At 37.8% G+C, this 11,215-nt stretch overlaps 1 long non-coding RNA gene across 2 annotated transcripts; it reads right to left on the bottom strand.

The window, feature by feature from the left end:
- Positions 1 to 846: 846 nt before the first annotated feature.
- Positions 847 to 11,059, bottom strand: LOC121864460. 2 transcript variants are annotated; one of them, XR_006088588.1, is made up of 4 exons: positions 11,007 to 11,058; positions 10,776 to 10,917; positions 5,431 to 5,557; positions 847 to 912 (listed from the first exon to the last, which is right to left on the bottom strand). It is a non-coding gene; the product is annotated as an uncharacterized LOC121864460 (long non-coding RNA). The 2 variants fall into 2 exon arrangements; XR_006088587.1 differs by lacking the exon at positions 847 to 912 and adding an exon at positions 4,130 to 4,148 and having other exon boundaries at positions 11,007 to 11,059.
- Between the last annotated feature and the right edge of the window lie 156 nt (positions 11,060 to 11,215).

Genomic DNA, 11,215 nt, shown 5'->3' with positions numbered 1-11,215 from the left:
AATGTTGCCTGATTATCTTAGTGAACAACAGAACAAGGGGTGGAAACAATTACAAAATCAGGGAAATATAAGGCAGTTTAAGACTTCATCTCCAGTAAAAGTACGCTCATACACAAGTGGGCACCAGGAGAAATTACATGTGAAATTGGGAATATACATTATAATGTTGATGTTAATGTCAATGGTAATGTTATGAGAAGCCACGTTGATCAGCTGAAGCCTTCTTAGGTAGACAAAAGACGTAACCCTTATACTTCTGTAGATCAAACCAATACAGTACAGAACAAATTTTTGACCCCAGCAGTAAGGTAACAACCAAGGAGACTTTACCCACAACAGATGTAACAACAATGCCATCACCCCAAAGTCCAGTTGCACCCAGAGTACTTCCTGATAGGACAACCAGGGGATTAGCTCCTAATAGATTAGATTTGTAAGGAAAACCATATATTTTCTTTCATTTTTAGATAATGAGATGTTCATTTTATTTTTGTATGCTCAGCTGTTATATTTTCATATACTACTCCAAAGTAACAATAGCACAAGATTTCTTTAGAGGGGGAAGTATTATATATATATATATATATATATATATATATATATATATATATATATATATATATATATATACATATATATGATATATATATAGAAGAGGAGTAGAAAGAGATATATGGTATATATGGCGAAGAGAGGTAGTATATATATATATATATATATATATATATTAGCTACTGATTTAAGTTTTCTTTGTTAATGCATTTATAGTACCTGATCGATGCTCTTTTGTTTTCACTTTGTTTATATCTCAAGTACTATGTTTAAGTACTGTACTTACAGCCGAGGCTCCTCCTCGTGTAACTCGTAAATACAGCATTAAGGTAGAAAGTGTCTCTTTTTAGCCTGCGTCATCTGGCGAAGATGATGGGATATACTAACCTTTGAGTATATGACATGTTAACGTAAAAACAGACGATTCATATTACTCTCAATAGCCAACAAAACATGTAGCTATGCCTTCTTTATTGAGTACCCTGTCTGAGGCATCCGTTTTCTCAACGCTTCAGGACGTCTGAGTCCTCCGTTTTCCCTCAATCTTAGAGTGCACCCAAGACTCCGTATTCCTTAGTATAATGACACCAAATTTGAAATAGCAACTGTAATCATATCTGTTAAGGCAACTTAGATATGTCTGATTACAGATGGAACATTCAAGATCCCTTGTGAGTGATGTTAAAAGCTTCAACTGTCTTTATTGTTAGTGAAACTTGTCACGTAAGTGAGTGTCAAGTCTGCCAGTACGAGTGACATGTTTTTATATCGTCCTTGGGATAGCCATGAGTTTATAAGTACTCCTGAAATTAGATCATTTTGATGCCCAAACATCAGAGAATCTGATGTTTGTAGTTTAGTTAGTGTCAGCTGTTTATTTAAGAAAGTTATTAAGCTCCTGAAAGATTCTGTCAAACTGTATGATCTCCAAAATCTAACATATCCCCATGAATAGTTCCTCGTTTGTAGTTTTGCTGAGCTTGTGAAAGTAGTGTTGTTAGTGTGTGTATTTGACGTCCATTTCACTTTTTCCTGGCAAGCTCAATCTCCGATCAGATTATAAAAATAGACGTAAGAAATTCACCTGACCCATGGCATTGATTTTCATAGTTAAATGTACAGCGACATAGTTGAATGTAATTTCTGTCAAGTGACATAGTTGAATGTAATTTCTGTCATTGCTTTATTAGCCTTTTTGGCATGGGTAGCGCACAGGCCTGAATTGCCAGTTAGCCGTATGTAAACTCGTTTAAGAGGAGCAGCGTCACATCTCTGACGCTGTTCCATCATATCTCAGGCACAGTCTGTGTGTTAGCTGAATACCAGACAGTCACCGGGGAACCGGTAGCTGCATACCAGCTGGCTGTCTTGCAGGATGTCGTTAATTCGGCACGATTAAATTGTGCGAGTCTGCACCCTGGGAACTTGGCCCAAACTCCCTCGCAGTGTGTCGGACTGCAACCGACCCTAACAGCACTCTTCGTTTGTTGTGGTGACACCAGTGTTACACCCTGGGGCACTCCTTACAGTTATATGGGCCAAAGTATTAATGTTGTATATGATTGGATATAATTAGCAGAAATATAGTTATCCCATGTTGAATAATGAGCCCATAAATATTGATAGAACTAGTAAAAACATGTTATGTGGGTTGTGAGTACATCATTCATATATACTACCAACTGAGGGAAAAGTGCCATGTTGTTCATTCCGAAATAACATGGTGTTATAAATAATACGTTAATTTGGGATATTGTCAAGTGTGTCGTGTAACCATCTGTATTGACAATGAAATAATTTAATGATGGTTTAATGTTGTAACCAAGAATTGAAGATTTATTTTGCTACTTGTAAAAGTAAGACCTAAGGGTCCAGCCCTATCTGAGCGTGTAAAATAACATCTTATTTGTCGAAGAAATAATATAACAGTTGTATATTGATGTAATAAGTAAGTGAAGATCTATTTTATGAATTGTAAATAAAGACCTAAGGGGTCCAATCTTGTCTGAGTGTACTTATTTACCATCTTGTTCACTCCTTGTTAATAAATATTGAATTAGTAAACTAAGAGTATCACTGCTCTATTCCTTTAACATTTGGTTCTCAGAAAACAATCACAGGCAGTTCTGCCATAATGACAATTGTGTTTTAAACATCGTTATGAAAATCTAACAGAAATAACAGGGCTTATGGGACAGTATTATATAGCAGATCACTTCCTAAACTCCAAAAAATTTATAGTTAGCCTAACACAAAGGATAGCACAGTCTAAATAAATGTTACATTCATATCTAATAATGAAATCATACAGTAAATTTAACACTTTACCTTGAAAAAATATGAATGTAACTTGATGGGAGAGAAGGGTGATTTTGAGGTTGATAACATCGAGCTTCTCTTCAAGTGTTATATCCTTTCTTTTACAATAATCACCGGGAATTCTATCATCAGAACGCTTTTTGGAGATATTCTTCTTTACCATATTCACAGTTAATACCACAAAATTGGAGAAATAGTAAGCAAAAATCGCGTTATAGCAAACAAGCGTTCGCGTTATACAAATATTGTTCCGAATTCATAAATCGCGTTAGAGCAAATTCGCGTTATCAAAACACGCGTTATAGCAGAACTCACTGTATTGTAACTCACATGCCTAGAAGCTCGCTACCTAACAGTTCAATGAGATATGTTATATGTACTGTATTATTATTATCATCATTATTATTACATTATCGCCCCCCAGGCCCCGATGTGTGTCAGTGACCTGTGCCCGGGTGGGGTAATCCCCGTAAAACAAAATAATTTTTTTTAGGGGCCTGGGATCGACGGTTGATCCGAAAGTCAGTTAATCGAGATTTTACTGTATTCTAATAAAAGTCTGGGTGGTGGCAGACTACCGTTGTAAGTATAATAAGTGTTATAGTAAGAATGACATGGTTTTCCCAGACTAATCCTTGGTATAGAATATAACTAAGGCATGATAATAAATTGATAGAAAGGACATAAAATTCAGAGAATACAATAATATACCCCCTGTATATGACAAGGAATAAAGCATAGAAAAGAATATTGACTTAGAAAATATAAACAAAGAAATTTATGATAGATACTTATAGACAGAAAGACTAAGAAAATAAGATTAATAGAAAATATAGATATGAAGCAAGTATATAAGTATTTATCTTAAACTTCTTTGCTAAATTTAAGTTGCCTTAACAGATATGACAGCAGTTGCAATTTCAAATTTTGTGTCGTTATACTAAGGAATACGGAGTCTCGGGTGCACTTTAAGATTGAGGGAAAACGGAGGACTCGGATGTCCTGAAGCGATGAAAAGACGGATGCCTCAGACAGGGTACTCAATAAAGAAGGCATAGCTACATGTTTTGTGGGCTATTGAGAGTAATATGAATTGTCTGAATTTACTGAACTAACATGTACGACCGTGATCATTACAGAGTACTGTATATAATAAGACATGTAGCAACGTACAACTCATTATCTAATTCTGTATTTCAGGTAATCTGTGAAGACCCAACATGGTGGTCACTGGTTTTTGTGACATGCAGCCATCAACACTTCCAAGTCTTACAACACTGAAAAAAATATCAGTTTTGTTATGACATACGAGCCAGTTAAATCACACAACTAACATAAAGAGAAAGCAACTTAATATGGGCAGTCATCTCAGCTTTTATAATGGAAGTATGGGAAAATAAAATCAGATTTACTAAAGCTGCAGAAGGATCTCTGACCATCAAGAATGGTCGAAGAAATGGCTGCTAAGATTCAATGTCATGAAATGTAAGAGACTAAGGCTGGGACGTACTAAGGAGGCGTATAATATGCCCCAATGGGACGAAGAAACTGCATTAATTGAGACAATGTGAAAAGGACCTAGGTGTGTATATTGACAATGAGCTGAAGTTCTCGGGCCATTGTGGGAAGGTAAATCAGGCAACTAAATTATTAGGTCTTATAAGAAGGTTGTTCATATATCTAGACGGTCGGTATTTCGTAACGATCTTCAAGAGTGAAGTGCTTCACCATCTGGAGTATGGTCAGCCCGTCTGGTCCCTGAGATATGCCAGTGACTGTCAGTTGATTGAAAATGTCTAAGGGAGGGCCACCAGACTGGTAACTGCACTACGGCACCTCAGCTACCCCGAGAGATTAGAGCGCTTGAATTTGCCTAGTTTGAACTACAGACGGGCAAAGGTAGACCTAATTGAGGTGTATAAACATCTCAAGGGCACTACTCAGTCGAGTGCCCTTACCTGGAGCTGGCAGATGCTCACCCCACAAGGGGTCGCAGCTCAAGATTAAAGAAGCCGCAAGCCCAGAAAACTGTGAGGGGTAACTTTTTCGACGTGAGAGTTGTGAACTCTTGGAACAATCTGCCAGAGAGTATTGTGACGACAGCGAGTGTGAGCTCTTTCAAGACCAGACTTGACCAACACTGGAGCAGGTTCAGATAAATTCAGGAGCCAGTGCATGCCCATTACTTGTCATCAGTGCGTAACAGAGACACGATCGATCGCCCAAGCAGCTAACGAGCCAATCAGTGGTGAAGAGGATAAAAATAAAAATAAAGTAAAAGAAAATGAAGCAAAAAGTTATTAATATACAGTACTTTAAAGAGAAACAAAATAAAGACACATTCAGAATTTTGTATGGGATGGAAAAGTGAATCCGGGCCATTTTTTGGACGTCCTGTAACACCAACATAATAGGACACGACTTTACACAAACAAACATTTACATAAATGCACAGTTTTATATGAATACTGTACAAGTGCACATACACACAATTAACAGACTCAGCTTGTACACCTAATGATGACAACATGATGTGAAGTAATAGAAATTAAGTCTTACCTCCCACAGGTCAGCAATGTTTAACCAGTTGCCTTTAATGGCATCATATAGGAGCCTGGAGTGTCTGTGTACTGTAGTTGACTCTGAACTAGTCATACTGAGATGTGTTGTTGGTCCTTGAAGCTTCCTGAAAATGTGACCAATCGCTTTATAATACACAACACTGAGACTACTGTACAGTATTATACTATAGGCAGAGGTTATTTGACCAGTAGCCGACTGAATATCGCTGGATATTTGACCAGAATCTAAAATGTAACTTAATACTGTACTGTACTTTTTGCCACAGACAATTCTACAATTAAATAATAGTGTAAAGACTAGTATAATGCTTATAATCATCCTGATTAGAATAACATTAAAATCATACACAATCCCAGCAGGTCCCAGTCAGGAATCTATCAAATAACTTCATACAGGGGGCTCCCCAAATTCGTGGGGGTTAGGTTCTCAAAATGGCTGCAAATCGCCAAATCCGCGAATAACATCTGCAGACCAGGGGGGGTTACAGGTAGCAAGTAGTAGGCAGCTACCAAACAGGGAGGTACTACAACCTGGGGAGATATTGGAAGCATAATTTATTGACTAATGGTAGACCCGCAGTGGAGGAAGTGTTGCTCCGTACTTTGTTTCCATTTACTCACTACTGTGAATGTGAAAATATATTTCTTTGGTTTGATTTACATAGTATTTAAAGCTCACTGTGCAATTTAATTTCGATACTTAACATCATTTTCACCCTGCTTACACAATGGGAAATACTGTTGAAAAGAATTTACTCACAGAAGTAAGACAAAGAAGCTCCTTTTATGACGACGTTATAATGCAGTTTACATCGCAAAAAAGAAAAATAGGACTCGTGTATAAATAAAATGGGTAAGTAAAATATATTTTTATTTAAATTGCACTGCTAATGTATGTACACTTCTACAATAAATTTCTTCTATTTTGCATTTCTCTGTGCTGTTTATATGAGTAGTATACTACCTTTTATAAGTACAGTATAGTCTGGATTTACGCAGTTTTTGTTTACGCGTTTGGTCATTTACGCGGTGCCTTGCCAGAATGAAATGTTTTAATTATGCGGTAAATTTCATCATTATGCGGCGAGTGGCTGGAGAGGTCCAGACCGCCGTGCCATTTTTTACCCACGTGGTCCATTCTTGACCATACGCGGGAAGCAGCGAGGTGAGGGGTGCGCATTAGGCCGCTCTTACGTTATCGCTGACGTCATATGACGTATCGGACTGTGATTGGGGCACTCATCCTTACCACCCACACATTCCCTCCGCCGCTAGCTGTGATTGGTCTAATGTACCATGACGTGCCCTGCCACCAGAAGTCGCTGACCTAGCCGGGCCAGTCTCATTGTTCTCAGTCCACGTATACAGTTCTCTCTTGTGCCCGCTATTTCCCTCATAATGGCTTCCGCTGGACCCCCACCACCCGAGAAAAACCCTGAATTACCTGGACCAAGCCATGATTGTGTGAAGGAAATCATGAGGGGGAGAAAATTCAGCTCATCCTTGACAACGACCCAGACAAGCATCGGTATGAAGAGTCTAATAACCATCTGACGAAAGTTATGGAGCCGTATATCCAGATCTATTTCGACAACATCAATGCTAGTCGTCAACGTAGTATTAAGGACTTCTTCACCCGCAACCCACCACAACCACAGCCAGCCCAAGTCAGTGACAGTGAGGATATGGACTTTGAGGGGTTTGTCTGGGAGGCCCTGCAAACCTCTGCGAGTAGTGAAAGTGACTCACCGGAGGGCAACTAACCTTCCCTCTGCCTTGGAACCAGCCGCCATCCAAGTGTGCCGACCCATCTTTTCTACTAACGTAAGTGATAAAAAACCTAATATTATTGATATTTCTCTTAAATATTAATTGTGTGTGCATACCATCATAAAATTAAGATGTTATTTTTACTACAAGGTACGTATTGTGTCGGAAAAAGTGGAGTTTGGGGGTCGGCCCAGTCTCCATTTCAATTACTGTAATCCCATATGTTCTGTTACTTCATTTACGCGTTTCTCGTTTTACGCGGACCTCCACGGGTTCAATTGACCGCGTATATGCAGACTATACTGTATGTCATTTATTTTATACAACTTAAAGTTTAGTCTTTACCTTATTATAATGCTCAGCACACCCGGTTTCAATACCCACCATACGCCACTGATTATTATTATTATTAAATTTTCGCCCCCAGACCCCAATGTGGGTCAGTGACCTGTGCCCGGGTGGGCTAATCCCCATAATTTTTTTTTTACTTGTGTCCAAAGAAATGTATATTCCATTTGTGTTTGCCCTTAGGACAATTATTTCTTTTACCTGTAGTATTGTGTGTGTGTGTGTGTGTGTGGACACACACAAAACACATACAAATAAATAATACCTGTAATTGGAAAATCCTCTCACAAATGATCAGAAACAAATTTATTAAAAATGTAACAGTCTACCCTCGAGTCTGTGCTCTATTAATAAAGTAATAGAGCATGGACTTGAGGGTAGACTGTTATATTTTTAATAAATTTGTTTCTGATCATTTGTGAGAGGATTTTCCAATTACAGGTATTATTTGTGTATGTGTTGTGTGTGTATGTACACATACACACATATATTTACAATACAGGTAAAGGAAATTACTGTCTCTAGAACGAATGTAGGCAACTTTAAAACTACACACAGATATTCTTGGGTACATCCAGGGTGCCATCCGCGAATAACCGAGAATCGCAAAGTAAAAATCCACGAGCTTGGGAGGCATACTGTTTATTATAGTGGGTAATTATTTGTTTAATACCATACTGAGAAATTGATTACTCAATTAGGTTCTTCGGTATTATTATCGTTTCGGCCATACAGCAAATTTTGGTTTAGTTTAGGTTAAATTACGTTAGGTTGAAATTCAGTTTTTCCAATGTTTTTTTTATGTGTTTCAAACGATTCTGACCTTCCGAAAATATGCGCATGACCGGGATGATAATTTTGCCACTTTTTCTTTCGTAGTTTTTCTAATACTGTACTTGTACAGTAAATAAATATGACCTTTATTTCCTTTAACACTAGTAACAACAATGAATCTCTGAAAGTGGCCAGGTCTTTGAACATGAGAAGTTAAACAAAAATAATAAACTACTAAAAACCTACATAACCTTTTGTGATACACGCAAAAACTGAATCGGTAAACCTGGTTTCATACACAACCAATTGTGTTTACATTTCGTGGACGTGAGCAAGATTCATTACTATTGACGGACTTTAAACGCACTACACACATTTAACGGGAGATTTATGCATTTACAAAATTTTTTTTAAATGTACTTAGGCCTCCCTTGTGACCTAAATGCCGAAGAAATAAATTACCCTATTGGCAAAACATTGAAAACACGAAAAACATTAATAAAATCACCGTTTCTTTTGCCATCGGTTAAACATTTTTTTTTTTTTTTACTATTTGGGAGTTCTCTGGGTTAACAAAGGTTAGGTCAGGCTTTCTTTTTTTTTCTAAGAACACGACTACCACCAGAAAGAGCTATTCGATTTTTTTCATTTTTTCCACATATTCTTATCATTATAGTAAGTTTTTTTATAAGAGATGACAACTTTTTAGGTCAATTGATAGTATCACACCGGACTTTATTATATTAAAAAACATTTTTCCTATGGTTTTTGACAAGTTTTGAATCCGGAAATCATTTTTTTAGACCCCCCCACCTAACAATCATAGTGGAAAAAGTTGGATTTTCTTTCTTTTTCAAATAAATAAAATACAGTCAACCCTCGCTTTCGCGGTCCCGCTTTACGCGGTCCCACTTTACGCGTTTCCACGTTTACGCGGTACCCTGCCGAAACCGGAATGCTCACTTTCCGCGGTGTGTGTACCCTTTTACGCAGAGAGCGGCGTGAGCAGGGTGCGCACAAGGTCGCCCGGTCATCAAAACATTACCGAGTTCTTCACCCGCCACCCACCACAGCCGGCCCAAGTCAGTGATAGTGATAATGATAGTGAGGATATGGACTTATATGGACTTTGAGGGGTTTGACAAAGAGGCCCTGCAAGCCTCTGTGGTGGATAGTGATACAATTGATACAAGTGATACAGGTGAGGGCCAATAATCTGCCCTCTGCCTCGGAACCAACCCCCCATCCCCGTGTGCCCAGCCATCTTTTCTACGAATGTAAGTGTTAAAAAACCTAATATTATTGATATTTCTCTTAATTATTAATTGTGTGTGCATACCATCATAAAATTAAGAAGTTATTTTTACTACAACGTAGGTATTGTGTCTGAAAAAGTGGAGTTTGGGGGTCGGCCCGGTCTCTATTTCAATTAATCCCATATGTTATGTTGTTCACTTTATGCGGGCCACCGTGGGTTGAATTAAACGCGTAAAGTGAGGGTTCACTGTACTAACCAACCAACAAAACCTAACCTTACCCAAACTAACCTCCTATTCTTCATGCCCCCACATCTTACCTTAATCTGTAAAACTATTGTGACACCACCAAATATGCTGTTCTTCACGCAGTGTACACTGGTTATTACACTTTGGACAAAGAACTATATTCGGTAATACACCGGGTTTCCAAAAAAAAGAAAAAAAAATGCCTCACTATTTTTCTGGTGTAACTCTGCAATTGGTGCAAAATAATCATTCTTACAATGTCGGCACAGCTCTTCCAACTCAAATTTCTGCTCCCGACCCACCCACTCATTGTTCATTGGCTAAAACAAAAAAATCTTGCCCAATAAAAATACTCAAATCGCTATAGCCAATAACAGGCTCCCACCTCACATGCGCTGTTAGACGCTTAAGAAGTGAACACGGAGGTCTGGAGAGATGTGTGAGCGGGTGTCAGACCTCCTCCGCCAAATGTAAACAAGACATGGTGACACTTGTGAATGAGCTAAAGTAATAATCTTGAAAAATTAATATCACGGTTATCCTTAATTTCCGGTGGAAATATCATAGAAGACAAATGTCTTAGAATTGTCTAAAAATTACGAAATACATTTTAATAACAGCATAAGAAAGTCCGGTGTAAACTTATAAACTCTCCACTTTTTACACTGATACTTATTTATGAATGACCCTTGGCCGATTTTTCATAGAAAATAATTACAAAAACACCGCAATTTCACCGAGTTTTATAGTGAACACTGTTGTAGTTTGTGCAAATGTGTTAAAAGTGGTTATTTCTAAATTAAACCTAACCTAACCTTTGTTGATATGAAAAACAAGCAGCAGAAGCATTGTTAGAAGACCTAACATATCTAACCTTACCTGACTTCCTAACAGCCCCCAGGTATATTAAACAGAAAGAACTTACTATGATATGGTGTAATTTTAATTTTTTTGTGGACGTGAGAGCAGCTGTCCGTACTGAACTGTACTTAGGTATACACCGAGTATCAGTGTTGAGACTGTTGACCAAGCCCAGGCAGCAGAGGGTTGAAATGACTGTTTACACCCTGGAATGAGAGGTCACCACAGCATTACCGCCTAATTATATACCACATGAAGCATTTGCACAAGAAAAGATTATGATATCAGTACTCACTAATGAAAATAAACAGTAAAACAAATAACTTGTCTGCCAAAAGTAAACAAGACATGAAACTTGTGACCGAGCAAATGTAATAGAAGGTGGAAATATCACAGACGAAAAATGTCTTAAAATTATCTAAACATAACGAATTACATATAAATAACAGCGAAAGAAAGACCAGTTTAAGACTATAAATTGACCACCTAATTTTGGTATTATTT

Source organism: Homarus americanus, unplaced genomic scaffold (genome assembly GCF_018991925.1).
Source record: "Homarus americanus isolate GMGI-L3 unplaced genomic scaffold, GMGI_Hamer_2.0 scaffold14312, whole genome shotgun sequence".
Classification (NCBI taxonomy): Eukaryota; Metazoa; Arthropoda; class Malacostraca; order Decapoda; family Nephropidae; genus Homarus; species Homarus americanus.
The sequence above is the reverse complement of the archived record's forward strand: the minus strand, read 5'-3'. Positions and strand labels throughout refer to the sequence as shown.